The sequence below is a fragment of the Alligator mississippiensis genome, chromosome 4, assembly GCF_030867095.1.
Source record: "Alligator mississippiensis isolate rAllMis1 chromosome 4, rAllMis1, whole genome shotgun sequence".
Taxonomy (NCBI): Eukaryota; Metazoa; Chordata; order Crocodylia; family Alligatoridae; genus Alligator; species Alligator mississippiensis.
Genome location: NC_081827.1, coordinates 119,056,928 through 119,074,816, shown reverse-complemented (window position 1 = coordinate 119,074,816; position 17,889 = coordinate 119,056,928). Strand labels below are relative to the sequence as shown.

At 43.0% G+C, this 17,889-nt stretch overlaps 1 protein-coding gene across 1 annotated transcript in view; it reads right to left on the bottom strand.

The window, feature by feature from the left end:
• CALD1 (caldesmon 1) overlaps window positions 1-17,729 on the bottom strand; it is a 367,827-nt gene extending 350,098 nt beyond the window's left edge. The window contains exon 1 of the mRNA XM_059726536.1: window positions 17,577-17,729. The gene's annotated coding sequence lies outside the window, so the exon portion shown is untranslated. The remainder of the gene's footprint in view (window positions 1-17,576) is intronic.
• Window positions 17,730-17,889: the final 160 nt, after the last annotated feature.

The window sequence follows — 17,889 nt, the reverse complement described above, 5'->3', positions numbered from 1 at the left end:
CCCTCAGTTAATAATGTTGTACACGATGATGGCCTTGGATGACGTGTGTACACAGGTAGCCTGGACCAGGTACCCAGGAAGGTGAAAATGCTTCCAGGGCCCTCCTGTGGGAAATGTGGGCATGCCCTTGCTGTGAGGATTTCACGAGGCATGCCCCAGGGGCTGCTGTACTGCAGGCAGGTGCTCCCTCGCCGAAATTCCTGTAAAACAGCTTACCCTGCCCAGGCCCACATCCCCTAACACACAGGGCTGCCAGCACCCGCACACTGCCAACACCCGCACACACCCGCTTGCCAGGCAGTCAAAATCCCTGCCCCCCCCCCCACCCTTGGGTCTTAACTCTCTCTCATAGGGGCCCTACCGTACGTGAGGAGGGCTATCGTTCCCTAGCTCTGCCTCCCACCAAGAGCACACGGTGAACTGGATCGCTCTCTCCCATCACACCCTCCTCGTAGCGCTCCTCATGCCACACAGGGGTCTTGGAGAACAGCCCTCCTCACTGGGAGGTCTCCAGAAGGGCCGGGTGCTCCTCCGAGCAGCACTCCTAGGAAGAAAGGAGCAAACAAAGCGCTGCAGCTGGGCTTCCTAACCCTCCAGCCCACAGCAGAGCCTATGCTTTTCTCAGGCTCCAGCAGCTCTGGGGATGGGACACTGTGCTGAAACTCTCCCTCGGCCTCCTGCCTACAGCATCTGTTCCTCCCCCCTCCTGGGAAACCAACCTCTCTTTATATAATCTTCCCTCTCCGCCAATCCCTGGCTGAGAGCTTTCCCAGGCTTCTCCAATGGCTCTCCCTTTCCCAAGTTGACTCCCTCCAGACTGGACTTCAGGTCACACAATCTCTGGGGAACCATTTTCCCCTTTCCAAAACAGTTGCCTCGAGAGGGCTTCATTTGCTTGTCACGTGATCTCTGAGGAGCCGAGCTGTCCAACACAGCTGCCCAGGCTGAGTTCATTCAGGGACCTTGTTCTCTCCAGTAAGGTGATTTTATTGTTCATTACATCAGTAACATTGGGCGCATCTACTCAAGACAGCAACTGTGCAGTAGCCAAATAATACTGCACACTAGAGTGTCACAGCAGAAACAGTGCTAATACACTACTTCGTAGTATTAGGCTACTGCACAGCAACGCCACTAAAAAGGTGTTCGCTGGTGCTACTACACAGTAATTCTGGTTACTGCACATTTATTTAGTACACGATTATACAAGTACTAAATAAATGCACAGTAACTGCTGTGCGGTAGCATCTCGTGGAGACGCTGTCACTGTTTTCAAAAAGACAGAGTACCTGCAATCCCTGTTGAAGTCCCAAGAGTTGCTGGTACTTAGCACCCTTGAAAATCAAGTTACTTAAAGATCTAACCATGGATCTAAGACACTAAACCTGAAGCATGCAAGTTTGACATTTTTGATCAATGTCATATAACCAAGCTATGCCTTACATCCGTTTTCAGTGCTGTGCATGACATTCTGTCCAGATTTGCTTTGTGAATTTGAAATCACAAGTAAGGCAGTTCTATAGCTAATAAACTCTCCATACATATCCCTTCTACACACAGGCATGCCCCTTCTGGACCATAGTAAGGATGTTTCTAAAAACAGTGTAGCACTACAAAAAGTGTTGTGGCATATCAAGTAAGCTCCATTATTTCTGCCTATATTGTAACAGTTCACTATTTGCATAAATGTTTCAGTCTCTTAAGTTTGTACCCAATGGCATTCACTAAAATAAGTAATTGTACCTAAAACTAAAAGCAGAATATTTCTATAAACAAGCATCCAAGTGTATCTCAACTTAAATGAGTAGATTTGTGTACACAACATATGACTGTGGCCCCCTGAAGATGACAACAACTTTTAGTCCTTATACAGCTCTTTAGATATGTTGAGTTCTTTGCAGATTTTAACTGATCTTCACAAGTGGGTAGAGAATACTATCCCATTTTAAATATGGGGAAACTGGAACAGAAAGAGTGACTTGACCAAAAGCCACATCTGAAACAATGACCTGTGTCACTTCCCCTTACAGGTTGCAAATATATGTGCTGTGTTCCAAAAGAGCAATCCAAAATGATAGAATTGGGTTCCTATGATCTCTATATAATGAATTGGTAGAACAAGGTGATTTCCCAGGCTGGTCCAAAGCACCTAGCTACAACACTGTACCTAGACTCCTGGCGGCCCCAGGCAAACTTTTAGTATCAGGCCCCCTTTCCCAGAGATAATGATAATAATAATTTTAAAATTACCGTTTTCAGGCCCCACTTCTGCCAGGCCCCAGGCAGCTGCCCAGTTTGCTCATGCCTGTGTCTGACCCTGCCTAGGCACTGAACAGACAGACACTTACAGGTAGCCAATAGGAAAACCTAGGGGCACAGAGATATATCTGAACCTCAGCTTCTGCTCAGAGTGTAGGCATCTAACTCAGAGATATGCATTAGGTTCCTCCCTTCTCTTCTGAGTGTATTGTATTTGAAAAGAGGTGCCTACATGAAAGCACCATTGACTGTAATATAGCACACAACACCCTGTATTCACTCTTAAATACGGCTGGTGGTGGTGCTCACATTTTGCCCAATAACCTAATGGTTGTAGCACTTGCCAAGGAAGTAGGTGACTTGGCCCAGTCCATGGAACAAGCAAGAGGCAATGTGACTGAAGCCCAGTGTGGAGGGCACTTCTCTCAGAGAGGGCAGCCTTGGGTTCTGGTCCCTTCTGCACTGGGTGTGTGTAGTAAGAGAAAATGCAGCAATTTCTATTCAGAAATTACATTACATTCTCACTTGGCATTTGAAGTCTGGATACCTCAAATTCTTATTCTCTCTGGGCCAGGTTCCTCCACTAGTCTGTATGATGCACTGTAGCCAGGGACTCCCAGAAAACACTACATTATCTTGGCAAGAAGGAAGATGGTGGTGCATCACAGGGGAACTCAGAAGATGAATGTGGACATGTGCCAATATGGTAGCATTTCTAATGGAAAATTATGGTTTTCAGCCAAAAGTCCCCAGCTAATGAGTTTTGGGTTTGGTTTGGTTTTTCATATGTTCCCTTCCCCTCTGCCCTACTCACCCTCCCCCCCCCCCCCAGCCATGTCATTTTTATTTTGTTAGAAACTTTCTGTGGAAAATTGATAACTATATAATTATTTTCATTTTCTTCACAATTTACTGTGTTGGGGAAAATATTTTCCAGCCAGCTGTATGCCCCACCATGAGCTCATTCATCCAAAATAAACTCTGAAAAATATGCACCATTACAAATTAGGAACACACTGTTTAGCAGAACTTTATTTCAGTGTAGTTTCATGTTTAATCCTCAGCACAGTGAAGAAATGTGAAAAGTTGGTCAGACATTGTATCATTTCTCTTCAGAAACTAGACAACAATTACTTCACAGTAGTGGAATTTATTGTAAAGAAAAATCAATTGATTTAATTAGAGTTACAATTTAGACACACGGCAAGTTTCAATAAGCATGCTTTCACTTATAAAATTTGAATAAGGGCAATAGCAAACATCCCTTCTTTCCCATTAAAGGTATGAAGACTCAGAGTGTAATAAAATGATACTATGATGATGAGCACCACAGTAATTTCCATAAATAAATAAAATAAATATATATATTTCCTGGAATGTATACAGCCAGGGAATGGATAAAATGTTCCTCTATGTAACCACAGTACACAGCATTAGGTTGCTACAATGAGCTAATCCAGACTGCATTTTACATTTATAGCTGCAAGTTACTTGCAAGGTAACAGGGATTTTCCTTGACTAAATGCTCAGGATTCTTGGTGCTTGTCCAGGAACTATTCCCAATATGACTTCAATGATACTTAAAGAGTTTCAAGTGCTTGTTACTTTTCAAAATCTGGCCCCAAATGACTAACAGTACTTCAGTCCAGCCTCCTGGGTCTCTCAATTATCTGCTCCTGTCTCTGAGGCTCCTACTATTGCTGTTCAAAGGGTAGCTGCTGTGTCTACACTGTCAGCTGCAAGTGTCTCTCACAGCTGGATAAGGAAGGCTCAAGAGAATCAAGCGTTCAGGCCTCACTTTCTAGGAAACAGAAGCTCGATTTTTATCTACAAAGGCTAAAATGCCAGTTCTAAAGAAACTACCGAAATGCCTGTTATGGCACTCAAAGAGAGAGTCCTAGAAGCCTGCTATTCTCCATAGCATAAAAAAAATAGCCAGTCAGTACATGTTTCCCATTAGGCCCAATTCTGACACACTTTACTTGTACAAAGTAGGTTTACTCTAGGAGTAAACCTTTTAAATTCAATGCATAAAACATTGGCACTATTTAAAAGAATAGCCAAACTCCCATTTGACATGGTTTTTAGTCAGTTAGAGTCCACCCCAAGAAACTCAATTATATAAATCAAGATTTGCTTGAGCCTAAATAGCCCATCATGGTTAAAGCACTTTTGTTTCTGTAACCTGTTTGTATTGTATAGTAGGGAGCTATTGGGCTAATATCCTATCTGGCCATATCTGACCCCCACATCTGAATGACAATGTACCCATTTATGGGGGCAGGCTTTGGCATATATCAAGAGTGAGGTTTAAAGTTACATCTCAAACCACAGCAAGACACCTTAATTACTCTGTCACCACGCCCTGTAATTTAGCTGTAAATAAGGATGATAGAAATCAGCCCTATAACTGGGGTCTGGCATCATTTGGGCTCGCTACAACTAGTGAATTGTATTTTGACTATGGCTATATGAAGAGACAGAATATTTGTCCTGACACTTTTTGGGAAGTTTTCCAAAATTCTATTTTTGTACCCTGACAATTTCCATTTGTATGACATTTTGCAAAAACAATAATATCGCTACAAAAGCATGACATTCTGCATACTTTTACAGTGAAAACAATTCCACTTGAAAATGGGCCCATTAAAATAATGCAGAACATTTTCATTATAAACACAGCAGTTTCAGGTCCTGAGTGAAATCTGAATATGGTCAGATTTCAAAGATTTTGAGTTTTGTTGTAAATGTTTCACACACCTTATGTTTAGTGTTATACCAATTTTTTTTTAAATCTACAAACAGCACCCACATCCCAACATCCTTTTCTCTGTGCCCTGGGAACAGATACATTTGGGAACAAAAGTTAACGGGACAGCTACTCTGAAACATTCCTAACATCCAGTATTAGATTCTCATTTTCCTACTAAGACTCTTTTACTGGAAGAATAAATGGGCTTCAATGTGACCATAAATTACAGTGACATCCACTTGAAGGTGCCTTTATATTGTGTAAACAGGCCTTAGGTTACATTATAATCAAACCAAAAGAGCTATTCTGCAGTGATCATACACAGACCAACTGAGCCCATAAAGAAGCCCACTGATGTTAGCAAGGCTTCATACGAGTAAGGATCTGCACCCACACACTATACTGCAAGATCAGAGGCTGAAGCAGATCACCTTGGTACCATTCCATAGTTAGCTCTTTCGCCTATAGATAAGGATCTATTCAAATCGTGATTTTATAATTTATGTGAAAACCACAAAAAGGCAGCTCCACGATCACCACAAAAACTGGCATTTCCTGAGATTTTGTACAGAATCACCAGGGGGGAAAACAAGCAAACAAACAAACAAAAAAAACTTACTAAAAATAAAATGCTGGCTCTCCACTGCAGCCTGGTCTTGCACCCCACTGGGGAGTGTCTGCGGCGGGGTGGGAAGCTGCTGGCATGAAGGTGAACAGCCAAGGTGGTGGCCACCCCCTCCTCCCTCTGCCATGGATTGGGCAAGAGGGCTGCATTTGTGCTTCCCCACCCTTCTCCACCAATCATCAGCAACAGACAGGACCACGTGAAGGGCAGCCCTTTCCACCAATCAGCAGCGAAGGGCAAGGCTGCATGAAAGGGAGCCCTCTCAGCCAATCAGCAGTGAAGGGCAGGGCCACCAATGCCCCTTGGCCAGTCAGTGATGGAAGGGGGTGAGGGGGCTTATCGTGAAAAAAACGTGAAAATGAGATGGTGCCAGCCCCCATGAACAGGCTGTGATTTTTACTTCACCTGTGTGCGTTTTAAGTAGATCCCTATCTATGGATTTTATATCTAAATTATCAAAGCAGTACATATCCAGTGTCATGAAAATGAGCATGTCCACCAAAAATTTTCCTTACCGCTTACTAATATTTTATGCAACTAAAACTGAAAGCAGAAATTTAAAGGCAACTTGGCATAAATGCTGTTTGTTTAGCTTATGTCTGTCATTTGGCTCATGATTAAAACAAAGCAAGTCTTGATTTCCTTTGTTTTCCCCGAGTATTTCACTTTCAGGGTATATTATTATTTTTTATATTCCCAGTTAAAAGCATCCAACAACACTCTAGAGTTTGGACTATATTCCATGAAAGTCAACAGGTTATGGCAGGGACTGAATTTACCTCATATAATTTAGTAGTTCATTTTCTTTTTCTGTGGTGTTCATAGGAAACCTATTTTTAAAACAACAGGTAGATTTTGATTAGAAATGGGTCAGCTCCCTAAAAGTGAGTCTAAATCCTCCTGTACTCTGGGAAAGTTGGAATCCCAATATGAAAGCTAGAGCTAATTTGGCCACTAACTCTAAAAATCAGCTGAATTAGCCTTTGGGGTTATAAATCTCTCAAACTTTAAAAAAAACCTCTCAATCTAGCTCTATATCTAGTAACTGTACTAGTTAACATTGATGATATACATCGGATCGGATATAAGACACTCCTCGGACAACAGCCCCTCTCATTCTCTTGGTAGCTGGATTTTATATAGATCAAAAAAGATGGCAGTAAAAGTCACATCTGGAGAACTGCTCAAGGTGTTTTTCTCTTAAAGGAAACCCAGATCATTTTCAGTGTTAAGCCTGTCGGCAATGAAAACTTCACCCATACAATATTAATGTGCAATCTGCAGGTTGTCACCTCATTAAAGGAGATGAATTAGCTTTGTGTAGACAGAATGCCAGTGGCAGAAAAGTCATCAAGTAAAGCATGCTTTCAACTGGAAGAGGAAATCCATGGCATCATGAAATGGGCAGATGTTTTGAGCACCTGAAAATTGAAACTGGAATCTCCTGCAGATCCTAGATTGCTATGTCATTAGCAGATTGTCATACCCCCTGGCCTTCTCATGGTGCTGCTAATCCAGGGGTGGACAAAATACAGCCAATGGGTCAGATCCAGCCTGCCAACTGATTAGATCCAGCTTGCAGAGGGCACCTGCTAATTGATTGGATCCAGCTCACAGCTGCCCCCACGGCGCTCTGCTTCAGGCTTGAGCCCCACCTGGGGCAGCCTGTGCTGTGCTCCACCCCACACCTGGAAAGCACATAGCTTACTAGAGGGACTGCTCCTGGTGCAACTGCAGCTGCCTGAGAGCTGCTCAGGTCCCCTCACCTCCGGTGGCAGCTCCTGCTTCTGTTCCTGCTGCACTGCTCCAGGTGGGGAGGAAGTTTCAGCCGGGTGGCTCCTGCCCCAGCACATGGGCCTCCAGCTCCAACTCCCAGCTGTCTTCCACCCCCTTGGCCACCTAAGGGTGAGGAGAATGGGTGGAAGGCAGCCAGGAGCTGGAGCCAGAGCCCCATGCATTGGGGCAGAAGCCACCCAGCTGAAGCTTCCTCCCCACCCAGAACGGGGCAGGAGGAGCAGGAGTCATCACCACTGGACGTGAGGGGAGCCAAGCAGCACTGGGGTGGCTGCAGCCACATCGGGAGCAGCCAACCTGGTAAGCTGTACATGCTGGTCAGAGCTGAGGCCAGACGGGTGGGTGAGGGCTACCCTGGGCAGGGCTTGGCCCTGTGTGGAATGCCACAGGGGCAGCCATAAACTGCACCACCTGGGCAAGCTCTGCTGCACGCACCCCCTGCTTCCCTCCACCCTCCCCTCATGTCTGGCCATCTCCCCGGACCTAGCACCCAAGCATCCCCCTCCACATACACAGGCACATGCCCCCCGACCACAAGGCAGGAGCCACCCCATGAACCCTCCCACCCATCGCACTCCCAAACACCCCACCAGCCTCTGGCCCCATCCCACATAGGGAGTTTTAGTGAGTTGCTGAAGGGGGGGGGGGATGCTGACTCGGCCCACAACAACTCATCAGAACTCCCTATTGGCCCCCAGGCCCCAATAATTGCCCACCCCTATGCTAATCCCTGAATGAATGGAAACCTGCAGAAGTTACTGAATAATTTTCTCCCTTGCTTGTATTGTTATAGATTAGGGACAGAAGACGTACACCACTTTTAACCTTTAAGGTTCTTGGTAAACATTTTTACTATACGACTGGGTAAGTAATTTTGTAGAGCCACTCACCAGCATCATCAGCACCATCAACCACAGAGAACAGGAAAAATGATTTTTTAAATGGAAAACTGTTATGACAGTTTACAAAAGTACTTAGCCTGAATTTTAATACAGCATGTTGCTGGTATTCAAAAGCTAACATTTTATCTGAAGAATGTATCCATGTTCTATAAGTGTCTTGTGGAAATTTAAATCAGACTCATTTACCATAAATAAAATATATCCCTCACTGAAAGACAAACTGCAAGCAGTCTGAGCAAACAAGCTCTGCATAGGCTGTTGGAAGTGGTAGGAATCCACTCTGACAAGCCAGTATAAGGTGTAGAGCAGTGGTTCTCAACCTTTTACGAATCAAGGCACCCCTCAGAAAATGCCAGCTCTTCACTTTCACTTGTATCTGGACAATGAAAAATAATAGAGCAATTCTTCTGTTGCAAAAACAGAAAGACCACAAGTCAGAATGGTTTTGACACCATGAATTCCTGTTTGAAATTTCTGGGTTTATCTTGTGAATCATGTGTAGGTCCTTGCACACCTAACACTTAATATTGTGGAGCAACCTGCAGCTCTCTTGAAAGGATAACATGGTACCCTAGTTGAGAATCACTGGTGTAAAGTCACTCCACAGTTGCCACTCTAATACTAAGCTAGCTGGGCCAAATGGTCTGATCCAGTAAATGGCATTTCTCACATTTTTATATTCTTATTCTAACCTAAGAAAACACCATCTCCGCTGCAGCATCTCCTGTTGGTCAGTCAAAGGAGAACACTGGATTATAATGGCCTGTTCTAGTAGGGCAATCCATATAGTCCTGTTTAAGGAGCATGTGTCAACCAGCAAAACTGTGAAGGCATTCAACAGAGACAGAAGTCAGGACTTGTTGTTCCAAAACCAGAGTCCTCTCCTGCTCAACTGAAAACAAAGCTCTTTTTACTTCCTGGTTATAGCACAATTCAGGCTCCCTGCGACTGTCACTAGCAATCAGATTATTTGTAAGGAATCCATGTATCACATGCTTACTGACATGATAATCATCAGCAAAACTGAAAACCTGCTGCATTAGCTAAGGAATTCCACTCTAACAACAGTAAGCCCTTTATCCACCCTGTAGGTCAGGCACAATCCCTATAGCTGGGCTGAATATCTTCCCCTAAATATCTGAAATCCAAGTCCAAAATGGTCAGCCATTGGTTTGTTATGAATCTATGACATCACACAAGACTGGTGAGAAAGAGCTCAAGAGCTTTAGAAAGGAGTTCAGTGCTGAATAACAGCTGAATGGTGTTGGTCTTGTTAAATTGTGCTTTGCACTCCCTTCTTTTCCTTGTCACTTTGTGAAAGGCAAACAGGAAGTCAGACCCAGTGAATAGGATTCTGATTATTTAGCTTACCCAAACCAGAAATTTTTAAAGCTTGCCCTCCACTTAAAAATTCTTGGAGAGCAAATGTAAAAGTATTCCTAATTGAATATAGCCATATGGATATGCAGTCGTGAGACAAAGTAATTTTTACAACCAGAGTGAGAACTATCAGGAGGCTTTATTAACTTTACCACATAGTCTCACTAACTTTAAAAAGTACTCAACTGGATAAAAATGATATTTAACCCTGAGTTCTCCAGATACTATTCAAGGTGTCATATAAGTGAGAAACTACTGTGTTGGCTGCATAAGAGTGAGAAAACTGAAAAGGTGGAATGAGGCAGACCAGGAAAGGTGACATCTGGGGCAAGATAGTTCAGAAGTTTGATAAAAGTCATTAGTGCCTTTCACTTCTCAGGTGTATCTTCAGTCCAGATTCATAAGGATAAAACATGGTCTCAGCCGCAAAACAAAACTCAGATAAAGCCACTATATTCCACATAGCTTTGTGTCAAACACATTAAACATGCCATATGGTCCAGAGACAAGACTATAAATTGGCTTGAATTTGCTCCAAAAAAATGGACCTAAGGTCATGCTAAAATACAAACATTTGGTCAAAAAACTGGATCCGGATATTATGTTTTTAAAATTAGGAGACAGTTCAAGTTCAAACCCAGTTTGCTTGGGGTCAGTCCATTATATAAATAAGAAGCCAGCTGAAAATTCTGGAACCCCCCAAATGCTCAGCAGTGTTCAGAGGCAGGGTTCTGCTTTAGGCACCTTGCACCTAAAAGATTTGTAAACCTTTGCAAATCTTTTAGTGAGGCACTGCCTTATAACAAACAAAGTGAGTTATCACTTCAATAAGCAGCACGCAATGGTATTTACTTGCCACTGAGTAATGCATTTCTTTTTGGTCTTGTAAAACTAAGACATCCAAGAGCATGACAGTCACTCCTGTGAAGCACTAACTGTATTTCTATAGATGTATATATTGGCTGCTGATTTCCTTGATTTCACTTTGAGGTTACACATACATTTACAAGTCACCCAGGAAAAGGCCAATCTGCTTAATGGGTATTTCGCGTCAGTCTTTCATCAGTCCAGTGGGACTGCCCTGCCTAGCAAGATGCGAGACAGTCAGGGTGAGGGCGTATTTATACCCAGCATCGACACTGATCTAGTAAAGGATCATCTTGAGAGGCTGGACACCAAGTAGCTGGTCCTGGCAGATTACACCCTAGGGTACTCAAGAAGCTGGCAGGTATTATAGCCCAACCATTGGCAAAAATATTCAAAAGCTCATGGCACTCAGGTGAAATAGCTGAGGACTGAAAGAAGGCCAATGTGGTACCCATCTTCAAGAAGGGGTGGAAAGTAGATGCTGGGAATTACAGGCCAATCAGCTTGACCTCAATCCCTGTAAGAGTCTGGAGAAAATTATCAAGGAGACCTTTCTGGATAAACTGGCTGAGGGCAACATCCTGAGGGACAGCCAGGTAGGTCTTGTCTGACCAATCTCATTTCCTTCTATGACCAGGTGACACATCACCTGGACAAGGGAGAAGAGATTGACGTCATATATCTGGACTTTAAAAAAGCCTTTGATCTGGTGTCCCATGATCTCCTTATGGAAAAATTGGCCAACTGTGGCCTCGGCTACACCACAGTCCAATGGCTGGGCAATTGGCTCCAAGGTCGGATCCAGAGAGTAGTGGTCAATGGTAGTGAATCATTATGGCGCACCGGGACCAGTGGCATCCCCCAAGGCTCTGTCCTTGGGCCAGTTCTCTTTAACGTATTAATGATGTGGACATTGGTGTCAGAAGCGCACTGGCTAAGTTCTCCAATGACACTAAACTTTGGGGCATAGCATCCACACCTGAGGACAGGCTAGTGATCCAGGCTGACTTGGATAAACTTAGTAAGTGGGTGGATACAAACCTGATGACATTCAATCCCTATAAATGTAAGGTACTCCACCTCAGGGAAAAAAACCTGCAGCATACTTATAGGTTCAGCACTGTTATGCTTGCTAGCACCACTGCTGAAAGAGACTTGGGGGTCATGACTGACCACAAGATGAACATAAGCCACCAATGCGATATCGCAGCTAGTAAAGCAAACAAAACCCTGGCTTGCATCCATAGATGCTTCTCAAGTAAATCTCAGGATGTCATCCTCCCACTGTACTCGGCCTTGGTGAGGCCACAGCTGGAGTACTGCGTCCAATTCCGGGCTCCACAATTCAAGAAGGATGTGGAGAAGCTTGAGAGTGTCCAGAGGGGAGCCACGCGCATGATCAGAGGGCAAGAGAATAGGCCTTATGAAAAGAGGCTGAAAGCCATAGGACTCTTCAGCCTGGAAAAGCATGGGCTCAGGGGGGACCTGGTGGCTGCTTATAAGTACATGAGGGGTGTACATCAGGACCTGGAAGAATGTCTGTTCACCAGAGTGCCCCAAGGAAAAACAAGGACCTGTGGTCATAAACTCCTCCAAGACCATTTTAGACTGGACATAAGAAAATATTTCTTTATTGTCCAAGCCCCCAAGACCTGGAATAGACTCCCTACTCCAGAAGTGGTGCAGGCACCTACTCTGGACTCATTCAAGAAATGCTTGGATGCTTATCTTGCTGGGATCCTTTGACCCAGCTGACTTCCTGCCTCTGGGGCAGGGGGCTGACCTTAATGCTCTTCGAGGTCCCTTCCAGCCCTAACGTCTATGAAATCTATGAAGTTACTGGGTGCGCCTGCACATCGCCATGCAGTGATGTTGCTATGCCACCGTGCTTCAGTACTTCCTTGTGGAAGTAGATTTCACAACTACATCGCTGTAGTGGTGCACTATACCCAGTGTGTGTGCCGCAATGGCAACATAGCTGGTGATCACGTATAGATACATACTATTGCTACATCACCATAGACACCGTATGGTGAAGTAGCACACTGCTCTGTCGCTGTAGGGCAATGTGTAGACATGCCCACTATGAAGTAAACTATGTTGGGAACTTACCTAGCATCTGCCACTCTCCTCAAAGAGAGGGAAACTGCCTTGAATTTATAAAAGGGCAAGGGTATACAAACAAGCAGTCATCACAGAAAGACGAATTCACTATGAACTCACACCCTTGCTTAGCTCATGGCAGATGTTTGTCTATCTATACCCTAAGATTCAAGAGAGAAAAATGAAAGAACTAACCACATGAAGACTGCTTCTCCCCAAGATTTAGAGGGCTTGGGCACACTTTGATGTTTTGAGTCAGGTCTGTGCTTTCCTCTTACAACACCATAAAATTATTTTTTTGTTTGGTTTCGCGGATACTTTGGTCAAGCTTTCAGTTCTTTGGAATGGAGATAATGTAACACATACACACACATACACACACAGAACAACACATCTATGTTAATGGTGTTATTCCATGTAAAACTTCTATCTCCAGCATTTAAAAAAAATAACATACCCACATTAAAAACGATCCTTTCCCACTTGGGGCCGCTGCAGCATTTTCTGATTTATTTCAGTTGTCTATTTAGATTATAGACTTCTCGGCTAGGGACAGACATTATACATAAACTGGTTTAAGTAATCAGAAACTGGTTTAAACCTGTAACAGAACAGACGTTCAGTGCACATAAACCAGTTTGAAAATGGCTGAAATCAGTTTCAGATAAACCTGGTTGAATGTAGTATCAGACTTAACCAGACACCCCCAGCAACACAGCAGTTTCTCTGGGCTAAGCAGGGCTCTCTGCTCCACAGCAGAGCTGTCCCTCTCCGCTCTGCTCCCCGGCTACAAATCTGGCAGAGACTTGCAGGCACAGAGTGTCTGCCTGGCTTCTCCCTGCTAAGCAGGGATTATTCCCCCCTTCCCTCTGCCTTACTCAGACACCTCAGCATTAGCTAGCATACCACATGTTGGCCATGGTCCATGCTGTAGGAGTGTACAGGTAGCCAGGCTTTTTGGAGCTAGTCAACAGGTAACTTGATGTCCTTCCTTGGAAGAGCTGTTTAAGAAGAGCTCCATTAGTTAATGGAGAAAGGCTTTGTTTTCTTAATGGGTTGATAAACACTGAGTTAGGGGTGATAAACATTCCCTGCTGGGCTGCTTAGAAGGGGCAGAATAATCAGAGCATCCTGCTAGGGCCTGGCCACGCACCCTTCAGCTCAGTCCTGTGGAAGCAAACCGAGGGCTGCTGAAGCCCCCTGCCCCAACTTCTAGCCTGAGCCACTGCAGGCATGTGCCTACATTTCTGGGATGTCTGTCCAGTTACAAAACTGATTTAGCCTAGCCAGGTTAGACTAACGTACAAAGATTGAATCAATTCAGGCTCAGGGTTTTCTTTAATGTCTGCCCCTTGACCTCAAGTCAGGGAATACATTATGGTCAGTGTTGTACAGACAGCTCAACACATCCTCTATGCCAGATACTTATTGAACACATACATAACACAAGGTGGACATATATGCATAAATACCATATCCAACTGGATAGATATGCAGCATCAATAGTCTATTGACCAAAATTTTGGTCCTTTAGTTTATCGCTTTTCTCTGTTACTTCTAAGCAGAGAATCCTGCAGAGCTTTCAAGCAACTGTCTTGTTCCCAGTCATCCTGGAGCAGCATTCTTTCCTTTAGCAATTCTAGAGGCCCTCAATATTAATACTGATTCCCAACATAAAACTAAACAAAGGAAAATTTAGGCAAAGCAGAAATAAGACATGCAGACAGTGGAGTCTAACAGACTGCACATATCTCCCAAGTATTGGAATGAAGCCCTTGTGCTTGATTGATATTTGCAGGCTTGATACAGCATTGTGTAAGGTATTTTACTGACTAGAATGCAGTGAACTAGATGAGACTAGAGGTATTTTTTATCTTTAATTCTACAATAGATTCCTCAAATCCTGAGGGAAAAAAAGTGGCAGCAACTATTAGAGAGGAACTGGATATACAACTAAACAATAGACAGCTTTTTCCTAAGTCAAGATGCAGCTTCTGTGAAACAGCTCCTTCACAAGGACATCTCCTGTGACCAGGCTCCCAAAGAACTCAATTTCAGCTAGCTCAAGTAACTCCACAAATACCAGCATTTGTACACACTGCTTTCATGGCTTGTATTGTGCATATTACTATCATGGAATAAAGTACGAGGTATATTTTTTAGATATGCCATCAAACAGGGTTATCAATTATTATTATTATTCAGTTCAATTGAATAATTATTCAGTTATTCAAGCATATCAGCTCAACAACAACAATGGTTCATGTGGAATGTATCTACTCATGCAGTATTTTTGATCTAATACTTACCAAGTGTCCCACTACATTTCTTTGGTTTCAGTCCACAGAATCCAAGATTCCTTAGTCACCTCCCATTCAAATGCTAGACAGGCCCAGAAATACTTTGCTTTCAAGATCAAATGAGAATGACTACAGTTAGTACAGTGTGCCCATAAACTATTGCCATGCACTACTTAGGAAAAAATGTAGCAGGGATTACATCCATGGCTCCCAAACCTTACATCATACCACATCTAAGTTCTGACTATACCAGTGTATGGTTTTAATTTTTGAATCCATTTTGCAATTTTTGCCAAATGAATAGAAGGGGGACAATTTCAAGAATATACAGGAACAGAAACTCATTCAGGTACCTGAACAGAACTTAATTGGAAGTAGGCTAAAAGGGTCTCTTAAAGTAACTGCTACTCCCGTACCTTTTAGTTCCCTGCTCAGCGCTCTCCTCTCTCCTCTTGCAAGTGTTTGGTTGGTTGTTTTGCTATTTGGTAAAGAACAATCTTTTTGATTGAACTTATTTGCCTAAACAGATTACCCAATAAAAGAGAAAAGCTCCCCCACTGTTTTAAAACAGCTCACTCCTCTACATTTCCTTTTATTTTAAATACACCTCTTTGCCCTCTCCACAACCTGTCTCTCACTCCTTACTTTCTAGATCAGTTTTTCCTTGCTGCATCCTTTCCAATTCTCAGATTTCCCAGAAAGAAGCCACAGTAAATGGCTCCCCTGATAGCTTGGTCTGAACCTACACCTCCCATTTTAACTCTCTCTTTGAACAAAGTGCTCAATTTAACATGGTCTTAAGCAGGCTTCTACCAAAGGAATATCACTCTAACTACCTAAAAACCTACAGCTATTGACAATATGGCCTCATTCTCCACAGCCTTACACAAATCAAAACCACATTTATAGAAAGTGTAAAATATATATCCTAAAAGTTAATGCATATAAGTCAGTTTACTTCTCAAATATACAGTTGAAATTAGATGACAAGTATAGCACAAGGCATTTGATAATGTTTTGGTAGCACGTCTATAACCACTTCTAAATGGTGCATTGGGATCTTGCTCTGAATCCACCCTTCAGATTAAATTTAAAGAACAATCAGAGCTCCTGAACTCATCAGTCGTTTTCCCAACCACAAGCTGGTCATGTTGAGGGCTTGTTTTTTTTCAGGACAGACGTTCCCTGCTGTGCTTTTCCTGGTTTCGGACTATTTTTAATATTTAGTTTAAGTTGCTATGGCAACAGGGAATCACAGATGGTAAGAGTTAGAATTATGCCACAGGAGATATTTATCATCATAGCTTTGTATAATGTGAGCTCTTGTTCTCCGAGTTTCTCCCCATACTGGACACTCCCCTGTTTATTTTTGGAAGATGGTACTAATGAAGGCACATGTCTAATGAATAAACTAAAATTCTCTCTCATCTCCATGAGTAAATGGTGACTGCCTTAATGAGAAAGCAAAAAACAAAACAAAACCCCAAAACTGCTACTTTTCACTAAAAATTAAAAGTGCCAGCTTTCTGCTTTCCTTGGGCCAGATAGTCATCGGGACTAAAGAAGGAGTAAATGCTACTGAGCATGAGAAAGAGGACCAGAATCTGAATCATTTATTGATTAGAACATGGAGCAACTGGGATCACTTAAATCAAGGTTCTCTTTCTGTATAGGAATCCATCCATTTATACGATAAAAAGTGACAGCTGTATGGCAAGAGCAAAACAAGCAAAACACTTATGCAACTGAATATTCAGGGACATGATGCAAGGTACCATAAGCACTTATTTGCCATTTTAACCGTCTTTCATCAGCTAATGTGTAGTCAAAGATTATCAATAAGTTTATGCCTAGACAGGCCCAAGTTTAATACTGTCATTATAAAGACAATAATTTTTTCTGTCTTTCATCGATCATCTCAGAATTATATTACACTTCATTTTGTATGGTAGGATAAACAGGATTACAAGAAAGAAGGGGAGAAAGAGAAGATGAAGAAGAGAGACAAAGCTCAGCATGAAAGAGATTCTGGGTTAAAATGATCCCCAAAGGTATTCAGAGTATGGTAACAGGGGGGGAGCTTTTCTGGTGAAAAGAAAAATAATTTTAAAATGCTTCTTTTTCCCTATCAGATAGATTTACAAAGGAATTTTACATTTTTCTGGAAACCTCAGGAAATAAGGTAAAAGGTAAAGAACAGGACACCAGGCAAAACATTGGAAACCCGTACACTGGGCATGTTCACTCCATAATGCAACTCTCAGTGCAGCCATGCGTGTGAACAAGGCTGGGATTTTCAAAGGTACTATTATTCACATCATTTGGGCACCTCTTTTTCTTAGGTACCTTTGAAAATGTTACCTTTCCTGTTCTAGAGGAATGTCTGACAGCTAACTAGCCTGGGTAACACATGTATCTAAACTCAAGTGTGTCTGACTTGTGAAAGGCTTGCAGGCCAGCTTCTTGGGGCTCAACTCCCTATATCCCTTCACTTTCTGTAATCACTTACACCAGTAAAAAGAGAATGCAAAATGCTACTAAATCAAATTGTTAGATCAGGGGCAGGCAATTATTTTGGGTAGAGGGCCACTTACCAAGTTTTGGGAAACTGTTGAGGGCTGCATAAATAGCCCCACTCCTTGACAGTTGCCCCGCCCCTGGTCACCATATTGGGGCCAGAAGTCCGACCTCCTAGCCCCTGACCTTTGCCATTGGAAGTCCCTCTCCTTGCCCTGGAAGTACTCCTTTCGGGAGGAAGGGTGCTGTGATCTGGAAACCGTGAAAAAGTTATATATATGTATATACCCACACCCACCCCCACACACACACAAAAATACATACACACACACACACAACATCTACTATAACTTATTTTAATTTCATTTAAAAATATTTGTCTACTGATTT